The sequence below is a fragment of the Macaca thibetana genome, chromosome 1, assembly GCF_024542745.1.
Source record: "Macaca thibetana thibetana isolate TM-01 chromosome 1, ASM2454274v1, whole genome shotgun sequence".
NCBI lineage: Eukaryota > Metazoa > Chordata > Mammalia > Primates > Cercopithecidae > Macaca > Macaca thibetana.
In genome coordinates this window covers 71425380-71447207 of record NC_065578.1, presented here as the reverse complement: position 1 = coordinate 71447207, position 21828 = coordinate 71425380, and the positions used below count along the sequence as shown (strand labels likewise).

Here is a 21828-nt window from a genome sequence, read left to right as displayed (position 1 = left end):
TATGTAAGTCACCATGCATGGCAGATGACACAGTAGGCATCATCCCCATTTGAAACCCATCTTGCATGGCCTTTCAAGACGTGGGGAAGAGCTGAGGCCAGTGAAAACATCTGATACAACACGAATGTCCAATTAGAAACTCTGAAAAGCTACTTTTGCCTTTCATGTGACATGTGGTCATGAATTAAGGATCTTTAAATAAATAGACAGAAGGAGGAGAAATATAAAATCCCCTTTGTGAAAAACAAAGTCACTTTCCCAAAATCCTTCCCAGATCTTCACATTTATCAGATGCTTTCATGGTATCGTCATCTCCAGTGGGCTGTGGAAAACAGTGTTTACTGTGAGGTTAGGGAGCTTCCTCGTCATTTTCAGTTTTTACTCTCCCCCAGAAGGTAAAATGTTTAAGCCTATTTCTGAGTGAAATAATTGATTTTCATGTTTTTGAGAGAAACAGCTAGGGAATCTTGGCAACTTTCCTGAGCATGTTTGCTGTGGACTTTGACTCTAACAGCGATTACTTCCTGATAAAAATGGTCTTACTTTTGAGAGTCAATGTTTGATGGCAAATAAAATATTTATATGGTGCACCATGATACTACTAAAAATAAAAACTTCTCATTTGTTTCAGCCTTCTGAGTAGTACCTTATACAAAGTATACTTGCAAAAATATTAGCTCCCTTTTCCCTTTATCATTCTGAGATCTATCTATCTATGTATCTATCTATGTATCTATGTATCTGTCTATCTATCTATCTATCTATCTATCTATCTATCTATCTATCTATCTATCTATCTATGTGTCTGTCTATCTATCTATCTATCTATCTGTCTGTCTGTCTGTCTGTCTGTCTGTCTGTCTGTCTGTCTATCTATCTATCTCAGGGTCACTGTTTTCGCATATACAGAGAAGTTGTAAGACAAACATTTGGTCAAATATTAATGCCATTTATTGTGTTTAAATCCTTCTTTCTGTAAATTCATATGTTTAATTTTCATGTGAATTTTGTAGATTTGCCAATTATATACTCTTTAAATTTTAATAATTCTAAAAAGTTTACCTTCAGGATTTTTAAAATTTTGTATAAAGGTGTTTCTCATTGAATGACAGTAATGATATGATACCTTAGATCAATATCATTAATAATTTGCATGTCATCCCTATATTTTATCTCTAACTGTGTGTATATATTATGAATATGAAACCTTGAGGTTAATTTATAGGGCTAAGTCCTAGGAAATTAAAATGGTGTATGGGAGGCAGGCTTTCAGGGTTATAATTTGACCTGGGATACACTTTAATATGTTTAAAAATGAACACTTTAAAAATATTATTTTTATATTTTTAAAAATATACATGTAATGCCTACAGATTATATGTATGTGTATAAAAGTATATAGAAAATAATAGCATATAATTAAAAATAAAAATATATAATATGAAAAAATTATATTTCTTATACTGAGTTAGAAAATTAAATGATATCTCTGGCCTTAAAATGTATTTTGAGCTTTTAAGGATCCTTTGTTTCTAATTCTTTGTTCCAAGTCATCCCAGCAAGATGGGTGCTTAAGAGAGTGATGGTGTTGACATCAGGAGCTAACGCTCACTTTAGTCTTGTTATATAATTAGCTTTATAAGGCATAACCACACTTTTGGCAGATTCATATATTCCCTAAATTTTCCATTTTGAATGACTATCATACCAATTATATTAAAGAGATATTCCTGATTGTGTGCTTGTTTTACTGATACTTTATGCACATTATATTAGTACTGATTAATAGATTTTTTTTCTGTACTGGAACTTTCTTGATTATTCTGTATGAAATTATTGCAAAGGTAGAAAAGGAAAAACTTGTTTTGCTTTTCAATTATAAAGCATCAGTGTTACCTTGGTGACATGGACAAAACAATAGCTGTACACATTCAATCATCTGCAAAATCTGAACAAATATTAATTATATTGATTTTTCTACTGTCTTATGGAGGTAATTGCTCCTTTTATCCAAGGAGCAGAAAAGTTAATTATATACTTAAAATCCAAATTAGTGAGTGGTTCCATCATTTACTAGTATTTCTCTCCTTTGTCCTGGTATTCAAAAATCAGAGCTCAGAATTAAATGCTGCTTTCTTTTAAAAGTGTGTTAAATATTATTGGTGTACTGAATAAGAAAAAGAAACAAACACGACATGATCAGGCCATCAATAACCTAATTGCTTATAAGTACTACACATAGAAAAATAAACCATAAAAAGCAGAATCTCAAAAAGGGGGAACCATCCTATCATTTAATGGTATTTATAAATATCTGGATATGATAAACTCTTTAATCCATAAACTATAACCTGGTAGGTAAAATAACATCTAGAAGAACCCCACCATTCTAATCTGGCAATATTCAATTTGATATAATAGTGGTAATACATGGAATATTGGAAACTTAATTAGTATTTTAGTTACCTAAGTGAAATATTATTCTTACTGAATCATTGCTAAAAATACATCTCATAAAGTCATATGCATATTCCATCCTAGCCTGTAATTTACATTTTTTAATATTTATACTTTGCAATTAGCACTATCATTACCTTTTATTTGGGAAGGTATATGGAATCAGTACTCTAAAAATTTTAGGAAAAAATCCATATTTTCTGATGTTGTTCCTGGAGTATATTATACAGTGATGTATTTTACTATCTGCCAAAACTGCTCTCTTTTACAGCAGAAGATAAATTGTTCTTTATCTCTGAGCAGTGCCTTTTTGCCATAGCCAGTGGGATTCAATACCACTGATTCTTTTTACAATCTTGGTTTAGAAAATTAAAGAAACTCAAGTAGCACTGCTGCAATTCATTCATGGCTAATACATCTTGTCACGCATGACTGAGGACAAGTGCCCTCCAGATTAAATTTTGCTGCTCAGCACCCTGCATTTTCATAAAATATAGTCCTTACATAGCTCTATGAATATCCCAAACATGTGGTTTAATTTAAACCAACATGCTTGAGTCACCCATTTAAATAAAATATTTATAATGTTCCAAAACTATTTTATAAATGTACTTTCTTAAAATAAAACAAGTAAAGCCTATAATTTTATATGAGATAAAACAGTATTGATACTCAGTGATAAGTAGAGAACTTCGGGGAGGATTACCTGAGTTACCTTAGGGAACAGACATTTGCTTCTGAGTATTGATTTGTGAGAGGAAGATGGCACTGTCAACTGGTACTAAAAGTCCCTGTAAGTGTTGGATCAACCCACCCTGTTTCCCTCTACCCCATGGCCTAGGCAAGATAGATACAGTTGATATGAATGGCCTTACAAAAGATTACCTTTTCCTGTGATGCTCTGTTTAGGTTGCTTGCTGCCTCATTTGTAATCATAGTTTAAAGGTGGACTTTGATTTGCATTTTGAAAAATTTATTCGTAAAATAAATGTATCAATTTGGATAGGGTTAATGAGAGAAAAAGGAATTCTAGAATGAATAAAAAGAGTCTCTAACAGGGAGTTATTTATAATGATGTATACATATACCCTATGGATGTTTATTATCATAAGAAACATACCCTGAAGTCTAAGAAAACAGATTCTTATGGGATTATTAACAAAAACTGATTGAAATGAGCATCTGATGCTACAAATTTCTCTTCTTTATCTATCTCTTTCTCCCTTTGTGTGTATGTGTGCGTATTATGGTCTCAGCATAAGCTATCAGATGTTGCCTCATAATGATAAAGATTTGCGTTAGGAACTATTCATGGAACTTTTAACCACGTAGAAACGATGTTGAGATCAAAAGCAACCTAAAACTTTATGGAGAAAGAATCAATCCACACTCTCATGATGTGTACATATTGACTAATACTCTATGAAACAGTTGGAAGAGCAGTGTGATCTTTAGTTATTTGGGAATGTTACTAGAACATTGTGCATTCAGTATCCTGTATGTATGATGGGAGTCTTAGGGATCTCATCAAATGATCTGTAGGCTTAGGGATTCAGCAATACTGAATCACTATGTAAACCTTTACTATAAGTAAACCTTTTACTAACATAAAAAAGCTATAAAAATAATTAAACCACTGTTTACACATGGTTGGGAGTGTCAAAAACCAGCAAAATGACAAAAAATAAGTAGCAGAATCCATGTGAAATAAAAACTAAAGAGTAAACACAGACTAGTTAATGGGTTGAAGTTCTTTCAACATTACATAGCATGTATGTTGTTTTATGTCAGTATTGTAAATTAATTTTTGCATACATATCAAAAATTATTAAATAGTTATATTCCCTAATGGGAGTCATTTATTTCCAAAGAGCAGTAGTGGTCCTAGTTTTCTCATACATAATCATTAGCTATTCAGGCACATTATCAAATGTATACTCTCTTGTCTCTACAAAAAGTTTAATCAAAATGTTAATGTCATAGACATAGCAATTTGATTCACATATTAATAAAACAGAAACAAAATTAAATTGAAATGGATGTTTAGGAATACCATTTCTTTGTTGACAAAAAGTAAAATTGTGTGATTATCTGTGTGCATTATGTATTGATAAACAACTGTTTCAATAAAAGTGGAACACTAAAATTAAATATCTTCCTTCCATATAGATATCTAAAGCCATGTTTGCTCAGTTCTATGTAATTCAAAGCTAATTATCAGTAAGCATTTTTCATGCATTTTACAATTATCAAGGGATTTCAAGTAAATCAGATTCTAGATGCTCACAAATACCTGTATACAATTATTATACTAAACATTTTCTATAGAAGTAAACATATATACATACAAGTACATGTGTGTATACACACATACAAATACAAATAACTGAGAAATGAAGGGGTTAAATTAACTTTCTTCAGAAAATATGTGCGGCATTTGGTATAGTTGTGACATGTATGCATGGATATATTCTGACTACTTGTCAAGTTGTGATTAATATAGCTATATATGACCAATGGAATTAAAATTTTTCATTCATGTGTACGTGGCCAGTATGCCAATATTTTTCCTTGTTAATAAAATATTTTAACATATTAAATTTAGAGATTCTACGTCAATGACTTCTTAGTGCTATTAATTAAATAAGTAAATGAGGATTGGGAAAAGAGAATAGGAAAAGTAGGAAAGAAATGAAAGATGTGCATGGTACATTTTACCACTTGACACTAATGATCAAGGTCGTCATTAGGTCACACAGACCTACATTTGAATTTCTTCTATTTCTTTTAAAAATCTGTGTTCTTCAGCAAATGACTTGAAAATAACAATCTTGTATCATGAACAATATAATACCAGTTGTCTTATTGTATGCCTCTTTATTACTATATCTACTTGCTTTGTAGGAAGAAATGTATAAAACAGAAATATCTCTCAAGCAATCTAACCTCTACCTTCTTATGCAGGGGATAATTTATGGTTTCATTAGCCAATCATTCAACAAACAACATTTCTAAGGGCCTACTTTGGACCTCATAGTACTAGTCACTCAGGATATAGAAACGAATAAAATGCATCCAAGCATTTAGGAGTTCCTTATCAAGAATGAAAGACATATATACAGTGAGAAGAGACAACATGATTTGGGGAGCTTAGAACAAAGGTATGTACCACAGCATGGAAAGTCAAGAAGACGTTTTCAGATATCTGACATCTACTCAGCTGAGCTGGGTTTGAAAGATACATTGAAATTTTCCAGCTTCTTGTGGGAAAGAGTATAAGATTAATATGAGTAAACTGAAAGAAGTGAGAAGTAGTCTGAAACTTCAAGTACATCAGTTGTACTTTATAGTAAATTAAGTTTCACAGAGAGGTAAGAAAATAACTGCTATATTGCTTGACTTTTGGGAGAGAACATTCCAAGAATGAGTACATAGCTCAAAAACATAATTACATATTTAAAAGGAAAATGAAATAAGAGATTTTTATTATGTGCCAAAAGTACAATTTATCATTTGAATAGGGAGACTGTCTTCCTACAGTGAAAAAATGAGACAGTGGGCATCAAGCTGGCTGTTGACAAACTATTGAAAGTGAATGTGTAAATGTATTACTTTTACAAAGTGCAATGTACTTTCACATTAGATTTTAAGGAAAAGATTCTTCCTAATGGACATATATTTATGGATATAAGAATAGATATTGAAGAAACAGTAAATGTTAAGAATTAATTCCTTTCTTGTTTTGTTTTTATCTGCTATCCAGAGCTGGCTATATGTCATTCAAAATTGAAGTGACCTTCCTAACTTGATGGCCTTACTATTGTTTAAATAAGATCACAATAATTATGTAATTCTTATTAGAACAGTAGTAATGTAGAACTAACGGAATTGTTTGTAAATCTAAATTTAATATCACTGTGAAGCAGATAAGGAGATGATTCAGTTTAATGTGTTAACTAACAGTTGTCTCTTGAGATGTTTGTGCACCAATTGCAAACAGTATACAATTTACAAACATCTAGGATGAGTAGTAACAATTGTAAAGGACTCTTCTTGTTTAAGCAGAAGGTTATAAGCACTATCTGAGATATACAACAGAAATCAGTTCTTCTGACTTTAAATCAAATATTGTGAAGCAAACACATTTTTAAAAGTATAGGTTCTAAAAGAATATGTATATTTTTTTCCAATTAATGAGCTGTTGCCAACAATTAAACAGTGCCATTTCTACAAGTGTGAATTAACCTGCAGGCACCTAAAGTAATAAATACACAGAATGTGAAGATTGAAAAGAAGTGTCATTGGTAGGCACATTAAAAGAAAAATTTACATTCATAAATTCTGGGTAAAACCCCAACCTTCTTGATCTCTACAGGTTTATAATGTACTGATAAAACTGAACCTTTTGAAAGGTTCATCTTTCAAAAATATTCTAGCTTTGAAATTTAATTATGGTGTTTTCAACCATAGCTACAACTAGAGAATGGCATAGAGTTGCTAGGTTGAGTCCCTTCATATCTGTCTCATGAGAATAAAGAGATCAGCATTTAACATCAGTTTAATATTCCTTTTGCTTAAGGAGCCAAAACTATTCTAATCCTTACAATGATTTGAATATGGGTGAGAATATTAAACTCTTCCTTATGCATTGATTAAATTCCCTGGAGTGGAATGGTTAGAAGGATCATTACATGAATCATATATGTAAGTTAAGAAAGTGCATCATAGTAATTAAGATTGTGTGCTAGAATCAGACACTCCTGAATTTGAATAGTGGCTCTACTACCACTGAATTCTTTAAGTCTCATTTACGTATCCTTCAAAAAAGGATAAAAATAGTGCCTAACCTAACAGGGTTGTGGTGAAGATCAATAAAGATCATGCATCGATATAGCACTTTTCTTGGCCTGTGGTCCAGTACATGATAGCTGCTATTATTATTATTTTATCAATGTTATACCTAAAAAAATACCAGGTTTGGATTGTCTGTTTCAACATGGCATGTTTAGAAAGAAATATTTTTAAGATTTAGAGTAGTTTGTTTGTTTGTTTTCATCCTGGGCATTCAATACAAAAGAAAAAGAAAGTAGAAGCCGCTCAAAATCTTATAGGCTGAGCCCAGGAAAACAGCAAAACAGATTAGTTTGAAGTTTCAGTGATCCATTATTATGAGTAGCATTCAAAGAGGTGCTGAGGCGAAATACTCGGTTTAATTAATCAAATAAATTAAGACTAAATACATATTTAATACTAAACATATTTTGAATACTGTGTTAGGATATTTCCTATGTTGTTTCAATAAATATTTTCTAGGAAAAATGTCTAATACAAATTAAACATAAATGTGGTGAAAAGAATTATGAAGTTTACTGATAAACTTTTGAAGTTTAAGAAATTTGGATATTAAAGGCTGAGCTTTATAGAGGGAAGAAATATCAACTGGTAACTTGCTAAGAATGAAGATAAACCCTAAATAAAGAAAAGTCTCTTCTAGCTAAAGAGAAAAGCACAAGAAAGCATAGCATCCCTTCTCTGATAAAAGGAGAAAGTATATTATCAGTGCATTTTGAGATTGGCCACTTAAAATTTTGACATCCTAAAATTGTCTTTGAAGCAAAGGAAAAAAAAGAAAATTGACCAAGGTGTTTTCCCCCTTTGGAAGAGAAAAATTAGCAAGCATTTGACTTTCAAGGGAGAGAAAAATAACAATATGGGTATCACTTCCCTCTAGTGGCGAATTCAGATCCCACAAAGCACACCATGGAGTATCCTGTCAGAAGACTGATGACAATCATTTGCAGAAAATTTATAGTTTTCAGAGTTCTTCTGAATGTTTTATTTCATTGAATTCTCAAAGTACTCTATGAGAATTTATCATTCTTGTTTTAAGAATGATAGTAGTAGATTCTTAACACAGAACACAATGCAATTCTGACATTAATACATTGAGAATTGGGAAGCCTCAGATTGAGACCAGATTTTAAGAGTAATTAGCTTTCTGAGTTTTTTGAGCTTATGTAAATGAGGTAGAATAGTCCGGGTAGTATCTTAAGGCCTGTTAGAATTATGAAGTTATGTCAGCTTTTCTGTTTTATATCTAGTAAGTAGTTAAACTGAGACTTTAGCATTGGTACCATATCATCTGGCCCAGTCCTCTTTTCTCCCGGGGCTGCCCCTCTTGAATGGATTATGATATGCATTACTTTAGTCATGACTTAGTGCAATGTCCAAGATGCATCATAATTAAGGATATAAACTCTCTAATGAGATCCACTTAGGTTGAGTAGGGAAGAAAACAGAATGAGTGGGAAGTAGATGTTTTGCAAATCATGTTGGAAGTTGCCAAATGGCATGTTAAATTTCAGCTGACCTGGGACAAATCAACAGGTGTCAGATGATGTAAACTTTGTTACATGGTATTTTCCAGGATACATATGGACAAGAGTGGCTACTACTAGAGAGAGGTCTATTTCTTTTATAAATTTGAGGATTGATAAATTATAGAATGAGTAATACCTAACTACTTTGATGATCTTGAAAGCTGAAACTAGTGTTTACTAGATTTTTAAATCTGGAAACTCATTTTATAATATTTTCTGTATTTCACAGTAAATTAGATCTAAAGAATAAAGACATGCAATGCCAAAATAGAGCATTTGGTTTTTTTCCCCCCCTATATGGGTGAATATAGTATTTGTGTAGCCTTTAAGTTGACCAGCAATACAAAGGTTTTATTTACCATCTTATTTGCATTGGATGCAGGACAACTTAACATAAATGTGGATGTTTGGTGCCTCTACGTTTGTTATACACCTGAGCATCATATTAAAAATCCGAACAGTAACTTGAGAACAATTTCCACAAGACACTGCTTTTCAACTCAGGTTCTGATGTAATAAAATATTAGATGTATTTTAACTTTTTTCATCTAGTCTCTCCCCCATGTTGGTGACCTCAAGTAGTAAATATAATTTTAATGGTAGAAACCCCTATTTGATGCCTGGAAACATCTCAATGAATTCCATTTTCATTTGTGTAGCTTTTTTCTCAGCATTATCGCTCAGCCATTCTACAGCTCTCCTGGGAAAAGGCAGCCCTTATTGTTTCTCAATTTTCAGACTCTGCACAAGGAATTGCTAAGTTTATGAAGTCAGTCACAAGAGGTATATTCATATTTAATGGATTGTTTGGAGAGTTCAGCTCTTGGATTATGTCATATTTTGTTGAACTATTATGCACAGTCTTCACTTTACTCATAGTTCTTAAGAGCAAAGGGAAATAAAACTAACAGAAAGACTGCATAATTTAATTGCTCTTATTCTGAACACTATTCAAATTATGGTCTCTTCTTTAATAATTGCATATATAAGATTAATCTAGTTACAAAATAATAATGATAATAATAATAATAGCAATAATTGAGGGAGAAAAGGGAAGAGTGAGGGATTAGAAGAAAGAAGAAAAGCATGTATGGAAATCCTGCTGTGTTCCAGGTGCCAGGCCAATTGCTTTATACTCATTATCTCTCATCTTTTTTTTTTTTTTTTTTTGAGACGGAGTCTCGCTCTGTAGCCCAGGCTGGAGTGCAGTGGCCGGATCTCAGCTCACTGCAAGCTCCGCCTCCCGGGTTCACGCCATTCTCCGGCCTCAGCCTCCCGAGTAGCTGGGACTACAGGCGCCCGCCACCTCGCCCGGCTAGTTTTTTGTATTTCTTAGTAGAGACGGGGTTTCACCGTGTTATCCAGGATGGTCTCGATCTCCTGACCTCGTGATCCACCCATCTCGGCCTCCCAAAGTGCTGGGATTACAGGCTTGAGCCACCGCGCCCAGCCTGTCTCTCATCTTTACAGCATTAAAATAGTGTTGCTTATCCTCACTTTAAAAATAAGATGTCTGAGGTTTACAGAGGTTAAGTAACTCACCAGTGATATCTAAACTATTAATAGTAGCTAACATTTGTTGAGAATGTCCTATATGCTATAACTGAGCTAAAACACTTTTTCATGTTCTCTCATTTAATCCTTAGAATAACCCTATAAGGTAGGCATTGTTCATGTCCTTTGTAGGGACATGAATGCAGCTGGAAACCATCATTCTCAGCAAACTATCACAAGAACAGAAAACCAAACACCACGTGTTCTTACTCACAGGTGGGAATTCAACAATGAGAACACTTGGACACAGGAAGGGGAACATCACACACAGGGGCCTGTAGTGGGGTGGGGAGAAGGGGGAAGGATAGCATTAGGAGATCTACCTCATGTAAATGACAAGTTAATGGGTGCAGCACACCAACATGGCACATACATACATATGTAACAAACCTGCACGTTGTGCTCATGTACCCTAGAACTTAAAGTATATTAAAAAATAATTAAGTTTTAAAAAAAAGGTAGGCATTGTTTTTATCCATCTGTAGAGGTTAAGAAACTACCACATAGAAAATCTAAATAATTGCCAGGATTGACAAACTAATAAGTAATTCAGCAGGAAGTCAGAACTGGAACTTGGATTCAGTAGCTAGTACTGTGACCGGATGGTTCATAAGGATCAACCAAACATTTCAGGATACGTATTGAAGTTAGCCAGATAAAACTATAATATTATGGACCTAAAAATTTGAGTGAATTGTACACAACTAACATGTGTTTTTCATGTAATCATCTTATTCTGTCATTCTTAGTGCATTGCATGAAGCTTACTAACCCTCTGCTCATTTACTCTGGCCCCAACCACTTACTGTTCTCTATCATGTGTGATTTCCTTTTCAGAGCTGTAATTCATTATACTCTTTCTTAGTTCATGGAGCTTATTTTTATTTTTATTTATTTTTTCCTGTGAAAAGCTCTTGCACATTTTTCCTTTGATTCTTTCTCTCTAGCTACCTTATTTGGTACCTCCTTTGCAAAATGTCTTTCTGCTGCCTGCTTGCAAATATCTTCTGTGTTCTGCAGTCTGCACACCCTCTTTGTGGCCAGTAATGTTGCTGTTGTGGCTACTGACTTCACTGAGCACAGAGAATAATCACTATGCTAAACTTACTCTCTCTGTTTCTTTTATTCGTGCTTATGGCATATAAAACTCTGACTTCCCTCAAAGCTCCTTCTAACATCAGTCCCCAAACTTCCCTTTCCCATAAAGTCTGGGATTCTGCAGAGAAGGTACATTTATCTGTCAAGACAACTAAGAAAAACTGTGATGCGCCCTTGGAAACATCTTATATATGGCTGTTCAATTACAGCTGTACAATAAGTTGAACTTGTTGGATTTGCCTTTAACATGTCATTTATATTCAAGCAGATTTGTCTATATTCATACTGATCTTTCTGTTTGGAATGCTCTCTTCCAACCTGCTTTCCCATCAGTATTTTCCATTAAAAAATATTATTCATACTTGAAGGCCAATCTCAAATATCAGCTCATTTGTGAAATCTTTTATAGCTCCTCCAGCAGAAGATATAACATCCTCTCAAGTTCTCATACATTTTGTAGACCTCTGGATTATAGGATTTAGCAAATTGTACTGAAGGTAATACAAACAATAATTACCAATAGTAAATATTGAGCTCTTCAAGTTAGGGAAGTTTTTCTTATGCCTAATAATATTCTCCACACCTGGCATTAGATAGTCACAGTTGATGATCAGCAGACTTTTGAATCATTTATTTATAGTGTTTCAGTTTAGATTTTCCAAGAAGCAGTCATCAATATAGAATTGGATTACAGTATTTATAGGGGAAACAAAAAAGATGAAAGGGATGGAGCAGAATACACAGGAAGCGACTTTAGGCACTTATACTCATCTGACGTCTGTGGAAGGAGAGACAGAGGAAGGAGGATTGAAGAAGACATTCAAAATGCAGTATAGTTCTTAGACAGTCTTTGCCTCACTGATGTGAAGTTCCTGAGCAAGGATCAGAAGAAACCCCAACAATAAGAAATGTCTCAGTTCTGGTACCCCTATGCTCAATCACTGAAAGAAGCCTGGGAAAGTCTGGCCTTGACATAGACACTGTGTTGGATATGAAAGTGCACAGCTGGAGGTTGACAGTCAGCTATGCTCCCTGAAGAAGGATCTCTTAAAGAGAGGATTCAATGGTCCACCTTCCCCAGCACCATGCAGTGCTTTAGTAAGCATATTTCTCTTTTCAATCTCATTAAGTCAATGTACTGGAGGAAAGGGGCTTACCATTAAAATCATTCAGCTAGTAATACTGAATAAGGAGACAAGAGATCTAGATTTTAGTCTTAGTTTTAGTACTTAGATGAATGACTTCTTCATGTCACCCTTGTATGTGTGAATTTCATTCTGTATAATATTATGTGAAATTTTTTTGTTTCCATTTTAAGGAAAATATGAAGTGTCATAAATAGAACTTGCTAAAAAGCAAACCTATGGGATGGGTCCTTTCCTTTTATTAACTATATATATATATACACACACACATATATATACATACAAACATATATATACACACACACATACTCACATATATTTCAGTCAATATAATTATAAAATTTTAATTTCATAATATATAACACAATTATAATTATATAATTGTTATTTCAAAATGTCTTTCTTTTTTTTTTTTTTTTTTGAGACGGAGTCTCGCTGTGTCTCCCAGGCTGGAGTGCAGTGGCGTGAACTCGGCTCACTGCAAGCTCTGCCTCCCGGGTTCACGCCATTCTCCCGCCTCAGCCTCCCAAGTAGCTGAGACTACAGGCGCCCGCCACCACGCCCAGCTAGTTTTTTTGTATTTTTAGTAGAGATGGGGTTTCACCATGTTAGCCAGGATAGTCTCGATCTCCTGACCTCGTGATCCACCCGCCTCGGCCTCCCAAAGTGCTGGGATTACAGGCTTGAGCCACCGCACCCGGCCCAAAATGTCTTTCAATTTAGACCTTACAGAGCCAGGTTTAAGAACTGTGTACTAAACTTTTTATTTGGTTATATACTTCCTTGGGAAGTTGCTTCATTAGGAATGCATTTTTTTTTTTTTTTTTTTTTTTTTACTGGAAGACCCAAAATGGAAATATAAATTATAACCTGAACTTTTATTTGCATTTATTTATTTTATTTTGAGACAGAGTCTTGCTCTGCCACTCAACCTGGAATGCAGTGGCATAATCTCGGCTCACTGCAGCCTCCACCTCCCGGGTTCAAGTGATTCCCCTGGCTCATCCTCCCAAGTAGCTCCGACTAACAGGCATGTGCCTCCATGGCCAGCTAATTTTTGTACTTTCAGTAGATACAGGGTTTCATCATGTTGGTCAGGCTGGTTTTGAACTCCTGGCCTCAAGTGACTCACCTGCCTGGGTCTCCCAAAGTGCTGGGATTACAGGCACGAGCCATTGTGCCCAGCTGACACGAACATTTTTAAAAGACAAATTTTGTATATTTAAGGTGTACAACAGGATGTTGTGGGATACATATATATAGTAAAAAGCTTACTATACTAAGGCAAGTTAATATATCCATTATGTTACATAATTACCCATTTTTTTTGTGTGTGTTTGCTTTTGTAGCAATGACAGCAAAACCTCTACTAAATTAGTATGAATTCCATATACAGTACGATTTTATTACCTCTAGTCCTTATATTGTACATTACATCTCTAGACTTATTCATTCTACATATCTACTACTTGGTATCCTCTGAGATACACCTCTCCATTTTATTTCTCCCCTCTCTCCTCTCCCAACCCCTGGTAACTGCTGTTTCATTTTTTGTCTTTGTATATTTGAATTTTTTGAAGACTCCACATATAAGTAATATCATGCTCTATTTTTCCCTCAGTGTTTGGCTTATTTCCCTTAGCATAATGTCCTCTGGGTGCATCCACCTTGTGACAAATGGCAAGATCTCTTTCACATTCCTTACGCATTCATTTATCCACAGACACCTAGGTTGCTTCCCTCATTAGGCTGTTGTGAATTATGCTGGAATGAACATGCTAATGCAGTTATCTTTATGAGATGGTGATTTCATTCTGGGGAGTAGGGTGGGTATATGCCTCAAAGTGAGATTTCTGTGATGGTTCTGTTTGTTTGTTTATTTATTTTTAGAACGTTCCATAGTGTTTTTTTATAATAGCTATACCAATCTTCCACCCCAAGAGTATACGTTATACGTATTCCCTCTTCTCCACACACTCACTAGGTGTTATGTGAGCAGCTACAGCGTGGACAAAGTGCAAGAGTGACACCAAGAGATGACTTCCAGATGATGTAGAGGGATATTGAGGAGGAGAATAAAGACCATCCAAGTTGTCCTCTCTAGCAGCATGCTGCCCAACCTTATCTTGTGCTTCAGGGCTGTTATCTTAAATACAGTTGTCATGAAGATAAAGAGCAAAACAGCTGCCCCATGTTGTTGCAACTGTTACTCAAACTGAAACCCTGCTCAGAAGCCCAAGGACATTCAATGTCAAATAAACTCATCTAAAACATCAGTCATTCTAAAATCTTAAAGGCCATGTCTATGTTCTAGTGTATTCTTTACCACTGTCCTTCCTCCTCTTCATTTATTGCTTCGTCTCAAGAACACTAAACTGAACACCATCATTTGGTCAGTTGATACCACTAAAGTTGTTCCCATCAGACATGGTGCACCATCAGCACCACACTCACCATTTTGCTCAAAGAAACAACTGTTTGAGGAGAAAGCTATAGAAAAAAAAATCCCAAACTAACTGCTGCAAGGATTCAGAGGAGGAAGTCAGAATCTGGAACAGAAAACAAAGCAGAGCCTCCCTGAGACAGTGTTAAATCCTAGGGCTCTTTTAACATTTTGTTAGTGGCCATTCTAATGTGTGTGAGGTGGTATCTCATAGTGGTTTTGAGTAATATTTCCCTCATGATTAATGATAAGCACTTTTTCATATATCTTTTGGCCATATTTATGTCTTATTCAGAGAAATATCTGTTCAGGAAATTTGCTCACTTTTTAGTTGGGTGATTATTTTTCACTATTGAATTGTATGAATTCTTCATAAATTTTGAATATTAACCCCTTATCAGATATATTGTTTATAAACAGTTTTTCCCCATCCATACTTCCATTTCATTTTGTTGATTGTTTCCTTTACTATGCAGAAGATTTTTAGTTTTTGTCGTTCCATTTATTTATTTTTGCTTTTGTGGCCTGAGATTTTGGTATATATTTTTTTTAAAATCACTTCCAAGGCCAACGCCTGGAAGTTTTTCCCATGCATTCTCTTTTAGGTGTATTATAGTTTTTGGTTTTATATTTAGGTATTTTATCCATTTTAAATGATATTTGTGCATGGTGTAAGATAAGTGTGTGATTTCATTCACTTTACATCCTTTTTGTGCCTTTCTCAATAATTAGTTAACCATGTAGGTTTAGATTTGTTTCTTGGCTCTTCATTCGTTTCTACTGGTTTCTATTTTGTGCCAGTAAAATACTGTTTTGAATACTATCCCTTTGTAATGTAATTTTAAATCAGTAAGTGTGATGCCTCCAACTTTCTTTTTTCTTTCTTCTTGGAATTGTTTTGGCTCTTTGGAGTCTTTTATGGTTCTATGCAAATTTTAGGGTTTTTTCTAGTTCTGTTATAAATGCCATTGGGATTTTGATAGGGATTCCATTGAATCTGCAGATTACTTTGCATAGCATTGACATTTTATCAACACTAATTTTTTAATACATGAGCAAGGGATATCTTCCCATTTATGTATTTCTTCTTCTATGTCTTTGTAGTTTTAAGTGTGCAGGCATTTCACTTCCTTGATTAAATTTATTCCTAGGGTTTTTTTAAAAGCTATTTTTAATAGGTTAATATTTAATATTGTTTTATTATGTTAATTATTAATATTGTTTAATATGTTAATTTTTTATTGTTTAATAATAGGTTAATTATTAATATTGTTTTCTTGATTTATTTTACAGTTAGGTCATTATTTATGTATAAAAATGCTACTTTTTTGGTCTATTAGTTTTGTAAACTGCAATCTCATCTTATGATTGAAAAAAACAGAATAAAATGCCTAATACTTTATACCAAGTTAATATGCTTATAGATATTTATTAAACTTTCCTTTGTAAAACACAGTTCTCAGAATTCTGAAAGTGCAAATGCAAATAACTAAATAATTACTTAATACTTACTGAGAACATACAATGTGCTAGGCACTGTTCTGAGCATTTCACCTGAACTAATGAATTTCTCCTTAGCACCCTGCATCAGTTAGTGATTGCCACAAAAATACTATGTAACAAATAACTGCATAATCTCAAAAACATTCGAAACACCATGGTATTAGAAAAATACCAGATGCATAAACCAATGGAACAGGTGAGAGAACCCAGAAATAAAGCTGCACGCCTACAACCATCTGATTTTCAACAAAGCTGACAAAAACAAGCAATGGGGAAAGGACACCCTATTCAATAAATACTGCTGGGATGACTGACTAGCCATATGCAGAAGATTGAAAGTGAACTCCTACCTTTCACTGTATACAAAAATCAACTCAAGATGGATTAAAGACTTAAATGTAAAGCCTAACACTATAAATACCTTAGAAGAAAATCTAGGAAATACCATTCTGGACATCAGCTCAGGCAGAGACTTCATGATGAAGATTCCAAAGGCAATTATGAAAAAAACTCAAAAATTGGGAACTATCACCAGAGAAAACAGACAACCTATAAAATGGGAGAAGACATTTGCGAACTATGTGTCTGACAAATGACTAATATTCAGAATCCATAAGACACTCAAACAAATGAACATGCAGAAACAACTCCATTAAAAAATGAGCAAAGGGCATGAACAGACAATTCTCAAAAGAAGACACACACACAGCCAACAAGCATATGAAGAAAAGCTCAATATCACTAAATATTAGGGAAATGCAAATGAAAACCAAAATAAGATACCATCTCATACCAGTCAGAAAGGCTACTATTACGTTAAAAACAAACAAACAAACAAACAAAAACCAGATGCTGACAAAATTACAGAAAGCTTATACACTGCTGGTGGGAATGCAAGTTTGTTAGTCACATTTAATTGAAATTAATTATTAGAGCTAGGGATTCTCCTAACCAAAGGGGAGAAAAAGAAGTGTCATAGAATTGCTAGATACAGTCTAAGCAAGAGCTGTAAAAGGCCTCTCAAGTCTCTGTGAGTCATTGGTGTCCTGATTTAGCCTAGTTTTTTATGCAAGCTGTCAAGCAGAATAGGTAGAGGGCAAGGGAATTGCTGTGACAGTGTGCCACTAAGAACAGAATTAATTGGAATTCTGCAAGCCAATGAATGTGTGACATTCAGAGAAGAAGTGGACCAGTAAATGTAGTATACTCTGTTTAGGGACTGACTGTAAAACTCACAGAATGCAACTGGCTATGGGTCACAAGTTCAACATGTGTGATTCTTTATAATTAGCTATCAATAAATAATAGGGAATGCAATGGTCATTATTTCAATTAAACATGACAGATTGTCCCTTTGAGTATAAACCCATCCTGCTAAAAAAAAAAAAAAAAAAAAAGAACAAAAACAAAATAAGGAAAAATATGCAATTTAATATCCTTGACTGCCAGATTTACTGTATAAAATGAATTCTTTGTAGTCTGTTAAATAAACACTCCTTTTAAAGACATCTGAGAACTCGGTTAATATTGTCCTCTATTTGTAAGACCTTGAGATTCTAGACACATATGACTTTTTCAAAACCCATATTTAGGATCTAAAAAGCAGCCAGCTGTGCTTCATCTCTGAGTCATTCTGTGCTTCTCAATGGAGACCTTATTGGCCCTTCCTTGTGCTGTCTGTGTTGGAGGTGTTCCCTAGTCATTGTAAAAATAACCTGTGAGTGTATTGAAATTTTTAGAAGGCTTGAACAACAGCAAAAAAAACCCAAAATATGTGTTCTGTAATTACGTTTAAATGGCATTTTGGAATTTTTAGAAGGCTTGAACAATAGTAACAAAAAGATGTGATCTACAATTACATTTAAATGGTGTTGTTGTTTTTCTAAAAGGTCAGAATATTAATGCTTTCTGTAAGAAAATTAAAAAATCGCCAGTATGAGTAAGTTTTTTGGAGGAACTTTGATATATGTTGTTGAAGACTAAAATTACATGTATTAATTTCCATAAAAAGAAGATAATTCAAAACATGGAATTGTGTATGTACAATGATGTTCAATGTACTATTAGTTATAATAAATTATTAGAAAAATGAAATAAATATTCAGTAATAGGAAAATGGTTAAACTGTGATACATATTAAACCACTCATATGTGATTCTCGGAGCCACTGCATTCTGATAAATTTAGCTAGAAACTAGGCATTTTGCATGATTCCTCCCACGTCCTTACTCATCACATCATATCACCTATGCCTGGCTTTGAATCCTTACTCTGTCACTTGCTAAAAATGTACCGTGAGTAAAGTTACATACCTTCTCCTTGCCTCAGTTTCTTCATTTGTGAAATAGTAGTAACAGTGGTATCTATCTTATTTGGTTTACTAAGATCATATAACTACTAAAACACTTAGATCGATTTCTGACAAATAAGAGATCCACAATGAACATTAGATTTTCACTATTGTGAAGATTATGATGTAATTATTTCTTTAGTCATTCCATTTTATATGAAAATGTTCATTGAATTCATCCTGAGCCTATGGCCATACCACCTTGAATGCACCCGATCTCATCTGAATTTAACTTGAAACTGACTCCTTACTGTTCCCAGATTTTGATTCCTTTCCACTGAAATCCAGCTCCTCTTTTGCAACCACTAATATAAGCTATCTACCTCTGGCCATTTCATTTCCCTAATTAAAACCGGGCATTGATCTCCCCTGGCATATATACGTTATTAAGGCATAGAGGATTCCCATGATTGTTTCTGCTTACAAATGCAAACTCATTTCTCACCACTCTGCCTTCCATTTTTTGTGCCCTAGCCATCCCACAGTGGGTTGTTGTTGTTTTTTCTTTTTCTTCCCCTCATACAATTCCAGGCTGTTTTCCTTAAGCCATTTTCATTATCCAAGTCTCCTGTACCTGAAAATACTCACCCAGTACTAACACTGATTAACTTTTACTCATCCATGAGCAATTAGATCAGTGAGTGTGACATCCTCTGGAGGTAGATTTAGTTATATTTAGTCCTTCTCTGGACCCTATCTTTATATTTCATCAACTACCTTGCATTTTAATTTTTCATTTTGGTATTCTTCTCCATTAGAGTTTGAATATATTGATGGCAAAGTCTTAAGATTATGTATCTCTGGCTCCTGGTACAACATTTGCACAATGATTGGTCTATGAATGCTTTGAACAAATAACTGTTAAATTAATATAATTGTAAACATTTTAAAAATAGTTATGAAAAGTTATATAATCACAGGGAAAAGTTTGTGACATCCTATGAGGTAATAAAAATCAAGATACAAAATTTTGTATAAAATTCTACATATCATTGCTAGAACTGTGCAAAAGTATCATAGGAAAAATGATTGACTTATGGAAATGTTTTGTATTAACTTTCCAATTAATTTTCAAAAAATATTTGTAGTTCCGTACTAGTGCAATTTATATTGCTTTCTGACAAAATCTTCATAAAAGAATCATTCAGTTCTGAATTTTAGCTGCTAAGGCTTGCAAAGTATCTTACAGTGTTTATAAGTCTTCACTTCCCTGACATTATGCAGATTTAAAAGCTACATAGATACATTCAAACCACTGACATAAAATAGTTTTATTTATAATGTCCATGCCTCAATGCAAGGCTAGTTTAAGCTGTGGAGTTTGTGGAATACGCCAGTTTTAAAAACTTAAAAACCTGTTTGTAGAAAAGCAGCTATGATTCCAAATTTCAATGTCTGGTTCTATAATACTTCTAAAATTATTATTAATAATTTTCTTATAGATGAAGAGTATTCGTACTTGTGTTCACATGTGTTTTTAAAAATTTACCCCTAGTTTAAACATATACTTGAAGCATACACCTAATTTTATTTTCCAGCATAAATCATCACTTTTACCTTAGCCCTTTGACTAATGGGACTGTTTCCTAGACACCCCAATGCAATCATGATGCCATTGTAGTCATGGCACTAGTAGTAATTTTAGATGTTTTTAAAGGGGAAGGGTGAACATTTTGCATTTACATGACTTTTGAAAACCACATCTGAAAGCCCAATTAGACTATTTAATTTATCACTATCATAAGTAGAGGAAAAATCAGGATTGATGGAACATTCATTGGAATCTGGAGACCAGTGATAAATTCTAGATATGACTTCCTTTCTCTGTAGGTTAATTTTGGATAATGATAGCTTCTGGTAAATTTGTAAGTATGACCTGAATCAACTCACAAACTATATTCATCTGTTGTCGATGGGTAGATGAGCATCCACAGCTAATAATCTAATAATCTGTTATATTTAAAAGAACTTTATAATTTGCAAGGTAATTTAAAATGTACCATATCTGTATCTAGTCTACACAGTTCAGGGTGATTGAAAATATCATACACATTGTAGATGAAATGAGTAAGTCTCAGAGAGTTTAAACAACTTGTCAAAGCTGAGTGAGCACTTGACTTCTGATTTTGCGCTTTTTTTTTTGTTTGTTTAAACTATCCCTCATTGCCTCCCTTAGATTGTGATAATGCAATATTATAGAGGCATAAAGCCAAAAATTTTTTTTTTTAATTTTACAAGAAAGAACTTCCTGCTCTTTTGACCCATTAACATTAGGATGCAAGCTTATAACATTATTTGGAAAGAGTAATGTGGGATCTTTGTTCTAATTCAAATCCAGACATGTGGCTGGCTAAGTGACTTGATGAATATCAGTGAATCACTCGGGTCTCAGTTAACTTACATGTAAAACAGAATTTTAAAATGCCTAATGTAGCAAAACTCGAGACAGTAAAAGGATCAATGGTTACTAGGAGTTAGAGGAGAGAAAGAGACAAATAGACAGCACACAGAGGAATTTTAAAGCAGTTTCCCTGCTCTATAATACTATAATGATGGATACATGTCATTATACATTGATCCAAACATATAGAATCTCCAACACCAAGAGCAAGCCCTAATATAAATTATGAACTTTGGGTGATAACGGTAGGTCAATGTAGGTCCATTCATTGTAGCAAATGCACCACTCTGGTGGGGAGTATTGATAGTGGAAGAGACTGTGCATGTATAGGGGAAAGTGGCATTTGGGACTTCTGTACTTTCCACTCAGTTTGTGAACCTAAAACTTCTCTAAAAAACAGTCTACGTTAAAAAAGTTGCAGGATAATGAAATTTACATCTTTATATCCGTAAATTTAAAGACATAAATAAAATTGACATTTTTTTGTACAAAAACAA

The 21828-nt window shown here is 33.9% G+C and overlaps 1 protein-coding gene across 1 annotated transcript in view; it reads left to right on the top strand.

The window, feature by feature from the left end:
• Nucleotides 1-21828, top strand: part of NEGR1 (neuronal growth regulator 1) — a 908115-nt gene that overhangs the window by 90205 nt on the left and 796082 nt on the right. The window lies entirely within an intron of this gene.